The sequence below is a fragment of the Mus musculus genome, chromosome 15, assembly GCF_000001635.26.
Source record: "Mus musculus strain C57BL/6J chromosome 15, GRCm38.p6 C57BL/6J".
Lineage (NCBI taxonomy): Eukaryota > Metazoa > Chordata > Mammalia > Rodentia > Muridae > Mus > Mus musculus.
The window spans coordinates 71,656,913-71,671,081 of NC_000081.6; the positions used below are offsets into that span (position 1 = coordinate 71,656,913).

At 40.6% G+C, this 14,169-nt stretch overlaps 1 protein-coding gene across 4 annotated transcripts in view; it reads right to left on the reverse strand.

Annotated features, from left to right (window-relative positions):
* Positions 1-14,169, reverse strand: part of Fam135b (family with sequence similarity 135, member B) — a 289,484-nt gene that overhangs the window by 217,962 nt on the left and 57,353 nt on the right. The gene's annotated exons all lie outside the window — the stretch shown is intronic.

The window sequence follows — 14,169 nt, forward strand, 5'->3', positions numbered from 1 at the left end:
GGCCTAGTCGGCCATCACTGGAAAGAGAGGCCCATTGGACACGCAGACTTTGTGTGCCCCGGTACAGGGGAACGCCAGGGCCAAAGGGGGGGAGTGGGTGGGTAGGGGAGTGGGGGTGGGTGGGTAAGGGGGACTTTTGGTATAGCATTGGAAATGTAAATGAGCTAAATACCTAATAAAAAATGGAAAAAAAAAAAAAAAAAAAAAAAAAAAAAAAGAATCCTACTAACAGAAATCAAGACCACTCACCATCATCAGAACGCAGCACTCCCACTCCACCTAGTCCTGGGCACCCCAACACAACCGAAAATCTAGACCCAGATTTAAAAACATTTCTCATGATGATGATAGAGGACATCAAGAAGGACTTTCATAAGTCACTTAAAGATTTACAGGAGAGCACTGCTAAAGAGTTACAGGCTCTTAAAGAAAAGCAGGAAAACACAGCCAAACAGGTGATGGAAATGAACAAAACCATACTAGAACTAAAAGGGGAAGTAGACACAATAAAGAAAACCCAAAGCGAGGCAACGCTGGAGATAGAAACCCTAGGAAAGAGATCTGGAACCATAGATGCGAGCATCAGCAACAGAATACAAGAAATGGAAGAGAGAATCTCAGGTGCAGAAGATTCCATACAGAACATCGACACAACAGTCAAAGAAAATACAAAATGCAAAAGGATCCTAACTCAAAACATCCAGGTAATCCAGGACACAATGAGAAGACCAAACCTACGGATAATAGGAATTGATGAGAATGAAGATTTTCAACTTAAAGGGCCAGCTAATATCTTCAACAAAATAATAGAAGAAAACTTCCCAAACATAAAAAAAGAGATGCCCATGATCATACAAGAAGCATACAGAACTCCAAATAGACTGGACCAGAAAAGAAATTCCTCCCGACACATAATAATCAGAACAACAAATGCACTAAATAAAGATAGAATATTAAAAGCAGTAAGGGAGAAAGGTCAAGTAACATATAAAGGAAGGCCTATCAGAATTACACCAGACTTTTCACCAGAGACTATGAAAGCCAGAAGAGCCTGGACAGATGTTATACAGACACTAAGAGAACACAAATGCCAGCCCAGGCTACTATACCCGGCCAAACTCTCAATTACCATAGATGGAGAAACCAAAGTATTCCACGACAAAACCAAGTTCACACAATATCTTTCCACGAATCCAGCCCTTCAAAGGATAATAACAGAAAAGAAGCAATACAAGGACGGAAATCACGCCCTAGAACAACCAAGAAAGTAATCATTCAACAAACCAAAAAGAAGACAGCCACAAGAACAGAATGCCAACTCTAACAACAAAAATAAAAGGGAGCAACAATTACTTTTCCTTAATATCTCTTAATATCAATGGACTCAATTCCCCAATAAAAAGACATAGACTAACAGACTGGCTACACAAACAGGACCCAACATTCTGCTGCTTACAGGAAACCCATCTCAGGGAAAAAGACAGACACTACCTCAGAGTGAAAGGCTGGAAAACAATTTTCCAAGCAAATGGACTGAAGAAACAAGCTGGAGTAGCCATTTTAATATCGGATAAAATCGACTTCCAACCCAAAGTTATCAAAAAAGACAAGGAGGGACACTTCATACTCATCAAAGGTAAAATCCTCCAAGAGGAACTCTCAATTCTGAATATCTACGCACCAAATGCAAGGGCAGCCACATTCATTAGAGACACTTTAGTAAAGCTCAAAGCATACATTGCACCTCACACAATAATAGTGGGAGACTTCAACACACCACTTTCTTCAAAGGACAGATCGTGGAAACAGAAACTAAACAGGGACACAGTGAAACTAACAGAAGTTATGAAACAAATGGACCTGACAGATATCTACAGAACATTTTATCCTAAAACAAAAGGATATACCTTCTTCTCAGCACCTCACGGGACCTTCTCCAAAATTGACCATATAATTGGTCACAAAACAGGCCTCAATAGATACAAAAATATTGAAATTGTCCCATGTATCCTATCAGACCACCATGGCCTAAGACTGATCTTCAATAACAACATAAATAATGGAAAGCCAACATTCACGTGGAAACTGAATAACACTCTTCTCAATGATACCTTGGTCAAGGAAGGAATAAAGAAAGAAATTAAAGACTTTTTAGAGTTTAATGAAAATGAAGCCACAACGTACCCAAACCTATGGGACACAATGAAAGCATTTCTAAGAGGGAAACTCATAGCTCTGAGTGCCTCCAAGAAGAAACGGGAGACAGCACATACTAGCAGCTTGACAACACATCTAAAAGCCCTAGAAAAAAAGGAAGCAAATTCACCCAAGAGGAGTAGACGGCAGGAAATAATCAAACTCAGGGGTGAAATCAACCAAGTGGAAACAAGAAGAACTATTCAAAGAATTAACCAAACGAGGAATTGCTTCTTTGAGAAAATCAACAAGATAGATAAACCCTTAGCTAGACTCACTAAAGGGCACAGGGACAAAATCCTAATTAACAAAATCAGAAATGAAAAGGGAGACATAACAACAGATCCTGAAGAAATCCAAAACACCATCAGATCCTTCTACAAAAGGCTATACTCAACAAAACTGGAAAACCTGGACGAAATGGACAAATTTCTGGACAGATACCAGGTACCAAAGTTGAATCAGGATCAAGTTGACCATCTAAACAGTCCCATATCACCTAAAGAAATAGAAGCAGTTATTAATAGTCTCCCAACCAAAAAAAGCCCAGGACCAGATGGGTTTAGTGCAGAGTTCTATCAGACCTTCAAAGAAGATCTAATTCCAATTCTGCACAAACTATTTCACAAAATAGAAGTAGAAGGTACTCTACCCAACTCATTTTATGAAGCCACTATTACTCTGATACCTAAACCACAGAAAGATCCAACAAAGATAGAGAACTTCAGACCAATTTCTCTTATGAATATCGATGCAAAAATCCTCAATAAAATTCTCGCTAACCGAATACAAGAACACATTAAAGCAATCATCCATCCTGACCAAGTAGGTTTTATTCCAGGGATGCAGGGATGGTTTAATATACGAAAATCCATCAATGTAATCCATTATATAAACAAACTCAAAGACAAAAACCACATGATCATCTCGTTAGATGCAGAAAAAGCATTTGACAAGATCCAACACCCATTCATGATAAAAGTCTTGGAAAGATCAGGAATTCAAGGCCCATACCTAAACATGATAAAAGCAATCTACAGCAAACCAGTAGCCAACATCAAAGTAAATGGAGAGAAGCTGGAAGCAATCCCACTAAAATCAGGGACTAGACAAGGCTGCCCACTTTCTCCCTACCTTTTCAACATAGTACTTGAAGTATTAGCCAGAGCAATTCGACAACAAAAGGAGATCAAGGGGATACAAATTGGAAAAGAGGAAGTCAAAATATCACTTTTTGCAGATGATATGATAGTATATATAAGTGACCCTAAAAATTCTACCAGAGAACTCCTAAACCTGATAAACAGCTTCGGTGAAGTAGCTGGATATAAAATAAACTCAAACAAGTCAATGGCCTTTCTCTATACAAAGAATAAACAGGCTGAGAAAGAAATTAGGGAAACAACACCCTTCTCAATAGTCACAAATAATATAAAATATCTTGGCGTGACTCTAACTAAGGAGGTGAAAGATCTGTATGATAAAAACTTCAAATCTCTGAAGAAAGAAATTAAAGAAGATCTCAGAAGATGGAAAGATCTCCCATGCTCATGGATTGGCAGGATCAACATTGTAAAAATGGCTATCTTGCCAAAAGCAATCTACAGATTCAATGCAATCCCCATCAAAATTCCAACTCAATTCTTCAACGAATTGGAAGGAGCAATTTGCAAATTTGTCTGGAATAACAAAAAACCTAGGATAGCAAAAAGTCATCTCAAGGATAAAAGAACTTCTGGCGGAATCACCATGCCAGACCTAAAGCTTTACTACAGAGCAATTGTGATAAAAACTGCATGGTACTGGTATAGAGACAGACAAGTAGACCAATGGAATAGAATTGAAGATCCAGAAATGAACCCACACACCTATGGTCACTTGATCTTCGACAAGGGAGCTAAAACCATCCAGTGGAAGAAAGACAGCATTTTCAACAATTGGTGCTGGCACAACTGGTTGTTATCGTGTAGAAGAATGCGAATCGATCCATACTTATCTCCTTGTACTAAGGTCAAATCTAAGTGGATCAAGGAACTTCACATAAAACCAGAGACACTGAAACTTATAGAGGAGAAAGTGGGGAAAAGCCTTGAAGATATGGGCACAGGGGAAAAATTCCTGAACAGAACAGCAATGGCTTGTGCTGTAAGATCGAGAATCGACAAATGGGACCTAATGAAACTCCAAAGTTTCTGCAAGGCAAAAGACACCGTCAATAAGACAAAAAGACCACCAACAGATTGGGAAAGGATCTTTACCTATCCTAAATCAGATAGGGGACTAATATCCAACATATATAAAGAACTCAAGAAGGTGGACTTCAGAAAATCAAATAACCCCATTAAAAAATGGGGCTCAGAACTGAACAAAGAATTCTCACCTGAGGAATACCGAATGGCAGAGAAGCACTTGAAAAAATGTTCAACATCCTTAATCATCAGGGAAATGCAAATCAAAACAACCCTGAGATTCCACCTCACACCAGTCAGAATGGCTAAGATCAAAAATTCAGGTGACAGCAGATGCTGGCGAGGATGTGGAGAAAGAGGAACACTCCTCCATTGTTGGTGGGAGTGCAGGCTTGTACAACCACTCTGGAAATCAGTCTGGCGGTTCCTCAGAAAACTGGACATAGTACTACCGGAGGATCCAGCAATACCTCTCCTGGGCATATATCCAGAAGATGCCCCAACAGGTAAGAAGGACACATGCTCCACTATGTTCATAGCAGCCTTATTTATAATAGCCAGAAGCTGGAAAGAACCTAGATGCCCCTCAACAGAGGAATGGATACAGAAAATGTGGTACATCTACACAATGGAGTACTACTCAGCTATTAAAAAGAATGAATTTATGAAATTCCTAGCCAAATGGATGGACCTGGAGGGCATCATCCTGAGTGAGGTAACACATTCACAAAGAAACTCACACAATATGTATTCACTGATAAGTGGATATTAGCCCCAAACCTAGGATACCCAAGATATAAGATATAATTTGCTAAACACATGAAACTCAAGGAGAATGAAGACTGAAGTGTGGACACTATGCCCCTCCTTAGATTTGGGAACAAAACACCCATGGAAGGAGTTACAGAGACGGAGTTTGGAGCTGAGATGAAAGGATGGACCATGTAGAGACTGCCATAGCCAGGGATCCACCCCATAATCAGCATCCAAACGCTGACACCATTGCATACACTAGCAAGATTTTATTGAAAGGACGCAGATGTAGCTGTCTCTTGTGAGATTATGCCGGGGCCCAGCAAACACAGAAGTGGATGCTCACAGTCAGCTAATGGATGGATCATAGGGCTCCCAATGGAGGAGCTAGAGAAAGTAGCCAAGGAGCTAAAGGGATCTGCAACCCTATAGGTGGAACAACATTATGAGCTAACCAGTACCCCGGAGCTCTTGACTCTAGCTGCATATATATCAAAAGATGGCCTAGTCGGCCATCACTGGAAAGAGAGGCCCATTGGACTTGCAAACTTTATATGCCCCAGTACAGGGGAATACCAGGGCCAAAAAGGGGGAGTGGGTGAGCAGGGGAGTGGGGGTGGGTGGATATGGGGGACTTTTGGTATAGCATTGGAAATGTAAATGAGTTAAATACCTAATAAAAAATGGAAAAAAAAAAAGAATTCCACAGACAACATGCTAATGAACGACTTGGAAGAAGTTCATAAAAGGGGGGTCCAATCAGTGCCACAAAGGTCCCCTGAGTACTTACTTATAATATTGTAAATCTGATATGTTATAGACTAAAATATAATTTAGCATTTAAAAATAAAAGGGTTGCTATGCTCAGCAAGATTTGGAAGATATTGGATTGAATCAATTGCTGGACTGCAGGGCTTGTCAAAACTTGTGGCATGGTATTTTCCTATAAGGTACTACAAAGCAGACTTAGAACAGAATTCATTATTGCCTTCTCAGATGATGGAACTCTTATTATGCAGGACTGTCACCTGTCCATAGTACACACCGAGAAAGCCTGATCTGACAGCTCTGTCACTCTGAGAAAAATCATTAAAATGTTCTGAGTCTTGGCCCCCTCCACCACAAACCTATGCCATAGCTAATAACGGTAGAAGTGTAACTATATGCACAATGAAAAACTACATAAGAGAGACACAGTACTTTATTCATCTCTCCAGAGACACCTTCAAGCTTAAGAGGACCCCATATGTTGACTGACTCAGGCTCTGAGCCAAATGCCAGTCTCAGGTATGTCTTCCATTTGTTCTTTTCCTCTTAAACAATGGAGAGAAAAACAGCCTTTGGCCCAGTACTGACACGGGCCAGGCCTAGGACAGCCCAGGATGTGTCTGCTGTCTAATGAAGTGTTTTCCTATAGAGATGGGAAGCAGCTGTATCTCCTCTCTCTGGAGCCAGGTGGTGAATATAACAGACAAGTAAGAAATGCCATTTGTGGATAATATATCTCAGGGCAGAGCCACCATGTCAAGCTCACCCCATCCTTTCTGAGAACTGTGGGGCTTAAGTGGCAGATTTCCTCACGGCAGGCCTGCATTCTGGGAATTTCTGCTGGGTGGACTTGAAGACATGTCCCCACAAATCTGCATAATGTATCAAGGATGCCCAGTCACTAACAGTTGCCAATTGTATTCTGTCTCCCTGTCTCCAGGGAATGGAGGGTAGTGTTCTTCCAGCAATAGCATTCTTATGCACAAACAAAATGGAAAATGAGAGAGATGAGAAAGAGCTAATGCTCCACAGCTAATTGCTACCTAAGGTACTTGGGACATCCAGATAGAACCAAACTTCTGTTCCTAGGAACACAGAGATTTGTGGTACTCAACTCGGTCTTAGCAACAAGGGTACTTAGCAATGAGGAATACCTTGGTCTTTCTTAGAAGATGAAATATCTACAAGTAATAATGATAGTGAGCATGGCCAGGACAACTCACCACAGATCAAATCTTGTTGCTCATCAGCCATACCATCCTCAAGTCCCTATCACAAAGGAAGAAAATATTCTTTATCAAAGATAAGAGAACCAAGACACAAGGAACCTTAGACACTTGTCCTAGACCTCATGGCAGAAAAAGATGGGGCTGAAACTCCACACTTGAAGCCTAATGTCCCAAGATGCTGCTCCCAAGTGCTTATTCCACTCTCAATGAAAACCCTAACAGTGCAGAGTTCACATAAGCCTTCACAGCCCAGCTGACATGAAAGTCTGCCCTTAACAGCCTAGTGGTGCTGTGTGGTCTTTTATGCTAGTGATGGGCATTGGCATCTCTGTGGTACAAGGACCATGACCAGAAGCTCCTGGGTACTACACAGAGCTATCTCAATGTGCATGGCAGACTGAGAAAGCAAGCACCAAGCCCTTCTCTGTACATGGGGCTCAGATGCTATCTGGAAGTGCTCCGGGAAAATAAAAAAAAAGTTTAAAAGAGCTGATCTTAGTGGCATAAGAAGAGCCTGCCCTAGGACTTCAGTGATTACTGAATGCAAAGTGCACTGTGATAAGCTGACCCTGAAATAGCTCCAATGGCCCTAACCCTGTAGAGGAGCCCTTGTGTAATCCTCTCCTGAGATAAGACACCATACAAGCCTTCTGCTTCTGCTTGGCTTGCTGCTTCTTACCGATCCTGATGCAAAAGGAAAGAAGTCAGGTCCCATTTTGTAAACTGTGCTGTAGAAAGGAGGCAAGAAAAAGGTTTGGGATAATAGCCTGTTTTAGCTGAATCCTTATAACAATTGAGAGAACCTGTGTGTGGAGCTTCCTCAAGAAGATCACAGCCAAAGCAACTGCTCCTTAATGTCAAACAGGCCAGAACATCTGACTTAACCACACCAAAAACCAAAGTCCTCAATCAAGGATGTTCCTGCTCTAAAGCTGCTAACCATACTGGTTGTTTGCTCAACTGCAAAAATAATTAGAACTCAGCATACCAGATGTCTCTGAGGCACAATTGTATAGCCCATGTCCTCTCCTGGTTCTGATACTAGTTTTCACTCTTGGGTTCCAGTCACCTTATGAAGGTGCCTCGTTTTAGCTCACAGGCCCCTCCTACACACTGCTTCTCCATCCCTACCCCACCAGAGGACGTAATTGTAAAACAAATCTCAAGCCATAAGAAGAAAGGAAGAATATACGCGCTCCTTCTCCATGTTACCTGGAAATACTGTCCTGAGATTTATCTCATTCCTCTCACCTGGTGCCGCTCCACCTGCAGAGGGGGTGTGGCCTAAAGCCTTTCAGGTGGCCCCCACCTGGTAGATGCCTGCATTAACATTTTCTTCTTTGCTCCATCTTTGTCCCTGCATTTCTTATAAACAAGACACATCTTGGGTTGAATGTTTTATGGGTGGGTTGGTGTCTACCTCTCCACTAGGGTTCCTGCCTGGCTATAGAAGGTAGCCTCTTCTGGTTCCAGGTTCCCACTGTTAGGCTCCATTCCCCAACAGGGCTGCTTTGTCTGGTCTCAGTGGGAGAAGATGTGCCTAATCTTGATACACCAGAGTGGAAGGTTACCCAAGGGGCCCACCCTCTCAGAAGAGGAGGGGAGGAGAGAGAGGATCTGTGTATGTGGGGGTATCAGGAGTGGGTGGGCAGCATCTGGGATGGAAAGAAAGAAGGAAAGAAAGAAAGAAAGAAAGAAAGAAAGAAAGAAAGAAAGAAAGAAAGAAAGAAAGAAAGAAAGGGAAAGAAAGAATGGGAAAGAAAGAAAGGAAGAAAGGAAGAAAGGAAGAAAAAAGAAAGAAAGAAAGAAAGAAAGAAAGAAAGAAAGAAAGAAAGAAAGAAAGGAAAAGAGAAGAGAAGAAAAGAAAAGAAAAGAAAAGAAAAGAGAAGAAGAAAAGAAAGAAGAAAGGAAGAGAAAGGAAGAAAAGAGAAATCTTTGGATCTCTGCTCCCTGACCCTGGCTGGCTCCTGCTCCCTAAGAACACAATATCCAGGATTATTCATATAAGGCTTCACATCAAACTCTGCTTCCTAGACAGTCTATGGGCTCCAGAATACATGTCTAATACATCAGAAGTACTCATCAATGGCAACTATCCAGTTCTTGCTCTCTCGGACTGGGCGACCACTACAATGTCTTTTGTTAGTCTGAAAGTATATAAATATATCATTTCTTTTAACAGCCTCTCATTTTCACCTGAGAATATAACAAAATTGAAGAAACAAAGCAGTTGCTCAGTTAACAAGTTTTTGAGTCACATTAAGGGAAATTTCTCTCTTTTCCTTTCTTTTTCTCTCTCTCTCACCTTCCCCGCATTTACAATGTCTTCTATGTCTCCTTTTCACCTTAGAGTCTCCCTGTCTCATGAACTATTCCATGCTTCTAAGTATTTGCTTATTTGTGTCCTTGATTTGAAGAACTTCCTACCACCTGGATAAATATCATGTTTATTTAGTGATATGACATGTTCTCTAGTAATAGAAAAAAAGTCTTCCCTATGACCCCTCCATGGTGAAAGCACGCATTCGCTCTGTCTGCTCTGAAGGACCTTAGACATGTCAGAGCCCTTACCTGATTTCTTTTTCTTGAAACGACTAAACACGCCTAGGATGGGGCCCACCCTGTGTTCATCCTTCTTCCAAAGAGCTGACTTAGTCTCCTTGACTGAATGAGTAGATCCAATAAAGGAAGAGCAACGGCAAAATAATTTTCTGTGGACATAACGCCAACAATTTCTATCTAAATCTGACAGCCATTCACTTCCGTGTTGGAAGAGGAAGTAGTCAGAAGAAAATCACATGCTCATTCTACAGGGTCCCTGATGAACCCTGAGTTTGACGTCACTGGTGCAGTCCATCAAGCCATCTGGCCAACCTCCTGAAGATTTCAGACAGCTTATGAGAGTGGCAAAGTAAATCACACAGAGCAAACCTGCAAAGACCAGCTAGCAATTGGGCTCCATCTCTCTTACACTTGCCAAGCCCCCATTCGTAATGCTGACTCTACTTTCAAAAGCAAGAACATAATGAACTCAATGTTCTACAATTTTAGAAAAGTCTAGTGATCAATGACCTTAATAGAGTGAAGGATATCTGGGATATTTGATAATGCAAGGCACTGATTAAACTTGATGATGTACACACACACACAGGACACATATGTATACACACATACACACATATATACACATCAACATGTGCATACACACACTCACATACACACATGTGAGTGCACACACACACACACACACACACACACACACACACACAAATATGAAAACCACACCACTATCTGAGATGTCTTAGTGATTTTCCAGCTACATAGTAAATAGAGAGAATATCTGATGCTCTTTCTAAGGTTAGAGATCTTTGACAAGCTTCTTGGCTGGAAGTTTTCTCATATGCAAAACTGAAACCACAGTAGGGCTTCCAGGCCTCATGGGGAAGGTGGTGGTAACAATGGTAGAAAGTTAGTATGCAATGGAAATTCCTGAGTATGAGGTGATTGGTTTTTCCAATGCACACTTTTTATTGCTCTACTCTCATTCGTGGGATAAACAGGCACTTTATCTCCCATGTCACCAGGACATCTGGCATGCTAGAATTAAGACATTAAAAAAACAAGAGGTGGTCCTTGATTTCAAACTTTAAAGTGAACTTTTGAATTGGATGAAAACTATTATAATGACAAATCATTTAGTTTAGAGCTTCACAGTGTGCAGATGTGAGCAAGAATGCCAATTTCAGCATCTCTCTAAACAACTAGTGCATGACCTTGACACGCCTGCCTGTTCGACTTTCACTCTTGTGGCTGTGATAAAATATCCTGGCCAAAGGCAACTGTGGGCAGAAAGACTTTATTTGGCTTACAATTCTAAGCCATTCTTCAAGAGAAGCCAAGGCAAAAATTCTAGCAGTTGCTCATGTCACGTCCCACAAGTATGAGCAAAGAGAAAAAACATCCTTCTATACTTGCCTGCTTGAGACCTGTGCTTAGCTAGCTCTCTTCACTCCTATACAGTTCAGGGCTCAGCCTATGAAATGATGCTACCCATGTTCATGGTAGTTCTTCACACCTCTGTAATTACAATGATCACTGCAGATATGCTCACTGGCCAAGTTCATCTAGCTAATTCCTCATTAATACTCTTCTTCACCAATGATTTTAGTTTGTGTCAAGCTGACAGTTAAAACTGACCACTGTGCTAACCTTAAAACAAGAAAAATTTTGATTAGATTAGAGCAATACTATGAAAGTTAGCCAAGAAGAGAGAAGGGGAATTTTATTTATTTATTTATTTATTTATTTATTTACATTGAGGTATTCAGCTCTCCTGCAACAGTCCCCCCCCACCCCACCCCCCACCCCGCAACTTGTCCCGTAAGATACATTCTAATGAATGAAATCGCTTAATGGAATCTCTATGCAAACAATACTGTGTCTTCCTCCCTGGATCAAGTTTGGGCAACATGAAGGTCTCTAGACTCCCACCAGCAACAACTGTTGCCCTATCAAAGGATCTTCATGGTTTCATGGAGCTGGAAACAGAAACCACAGGATAAGGACTGAGAGACTAATGGCCAATGCTCCATGAGAAAATGTGAGATGGAGCAGCACGTGTTTCTGGGATGGAAGAACTTTTCTCAAACATATACAAGGCACTGGGCTCAATCTTTATTGGTCATTGCAAAAACAGTGAAGGAATTTAAGTGTGCTTCTAAAGCTATAGATGGTCAGGGATGGGACTCACACTCTCATTCTTTATTCTCATCTTTACTATAAACTCACTCACACACACACACACACACACACACACACACACACACACAAATTAGAAGAAACTGGATTTTGATATTTTTATCCCTGGTTGGGTGGTTAGAATGGAAGTGAGGTTTCCCTACAAGTAAGGAGCTACATTTTTCTAATTCTGGATTACTGAACTCTGTCACCATGAGCAAAGGAAACTGCCTCAGTACCCAGTGTACTACAGGTGTTCGATGAGTAAACTCGCCCTCTCTGATGTAGAACTGATGCTGGCTGTCACAAAGTGCTCCTTTAGATCCAAATTTAGCTGCTGCTAGTGACAATGATGAAAGATTTAATTATGGAAACTTTGCCAAAGAGGGAACTTTGCAGGGCAGCTCTCTCAATTTAGAGTTTGGTAGCTGAGACTCTGGGAGTGAAATGACAGCCCTGAATAGAGAACCTTATGTCATAGCCTATGTAAATCCTATTGGATACACGGCATCCTTCCTCTGCCTCCCCGTCATCTTCCTTAAAAGAACCATGCATTGTTTTTTTGTTTGTTTGTTTGTTTGTTTTGTTTTGTTTTTGTTTTTGTTTTTGTTTTTGTTTTTTTGTACCTTAAGTGATGAAAGTGGTTGAAGACAGAGGGACATGAGATAGTTGATTAGCATGGAGTACCTTTCCAGGGGCTATGGCTCCCAGGGTTATATTTGAATCTCTCTCTTGTCGTTTTTTTTTTGTCTGTCTTTATATGTTTCATATATAAGTCTTGTTTCATATATAAGTGAAGGTAGTGGAAATAATAACTTCATTTGCTCTGATCATAAGTCTCTTAGCAGATTCCTCTTCTGAAATATGGCTGCCTGAATCTTTATCTCTCATCAGACAATTCCACTGACTTCCCCATGTTTAGAAATTGCAGTCCAGTTCCCAAGTGTGGCATTCAAAGTCCCTCCATCTGGCTTCACTGAACTTCCCATGCTCCTCTCCTTTCCCCTGAGCCACCCGTGTCTGTGCTTCAACCTTTTGCCCAGGCTGCAATGCTTCCATTTCCTCACTCCTCAAGTTCATCTTAGCTTGTAAGCTGCAGAATAGCCAGAACACAGCCCTTCTTCACCCCTTATAATTCTGGAGTAAAGAACTAAAAGGCAGAGTAGAAAAGAAGAAAGGTGAGAACCTTTGAACTTAGGTCAAACAGACATGAAGCTTGAGAGCTGCATGATCCTGGGCATGTTCCTCAGGAGCCCTGAATGTTTAAATTTCAAATTAAGACATTCAAGCAGTTATCTTCTAAGGATAAATGACTACGTAGTACACAATACCTGTAATATGATTTGACCATGGCTTCCATGACTGCTACTATAACAGTATGCATGGTTATATTTGAATCTCTTTTTGTCTTTTTTTTTTTTTGTCTGTCTTTTCCCTTTCTCCTCACAAAGTAAGCTGTATGTTTCATACATAAGTCTTGTCTGCTTACACATTCATAAATTATTAAATACCAGTTTATGGCAGATATTGCCTTAGGCACTGGAGATAGTGAACTGCCAAACTCAATTTCTACTCTCAGCAATCACACTTCATATCTGCAGATATGTAGGCATCCTTATCTTCAATTCTATTGCCAATTCTTCCTCATTGGTCTACACAAAATGGTTATTTTCATAAGATCTACCTTTAGGAAATAATTTCTTATATTTGAGTATTAAACTAAACAATTTCTATGTACTGTTTAGAAATATTTATGATTTCTATATTGGAAAATCATGACTCTGTTAGACTAAATAACGTGTGCAGATTCTCAGATAAGAATCAAGGTATCAAGATTCATATTTAAGTTTGTGGACCTCAAAATTCTCCCCTTGACTTCAGTGCTTTGACTTATTGGATACGTAGTGACCAAATAAATAAGTAATGAGAAGTAAAATGTGAAATATGGTAAGGGGTTTTTAGCATCCCATTTCAAAAGCGCTTTCTAATTGGACCCTCAACTAACCTGTAAGGCATGCATCACGATGAACCACTTACTCAGGTTGTTTTCATAGTAAATGTATAATGCATAGATACAATAAAACCCCTTCAGTGTTCAGATATCATCTTCTACTTCACTGACTTGTCGCTTATAAAATTCTGGTTGTCATAAAGCATCGCAAACTCATATTGGGCCAATAATAGTGTAATTATTATTATTTTACTAATTTCAAAGCTTTACCCTTCAAGGACTGACATAGAAATCATGAGATAGCACAGAATAGCTGCTCTAGTAGAATCCAACAGCATGCCACAGA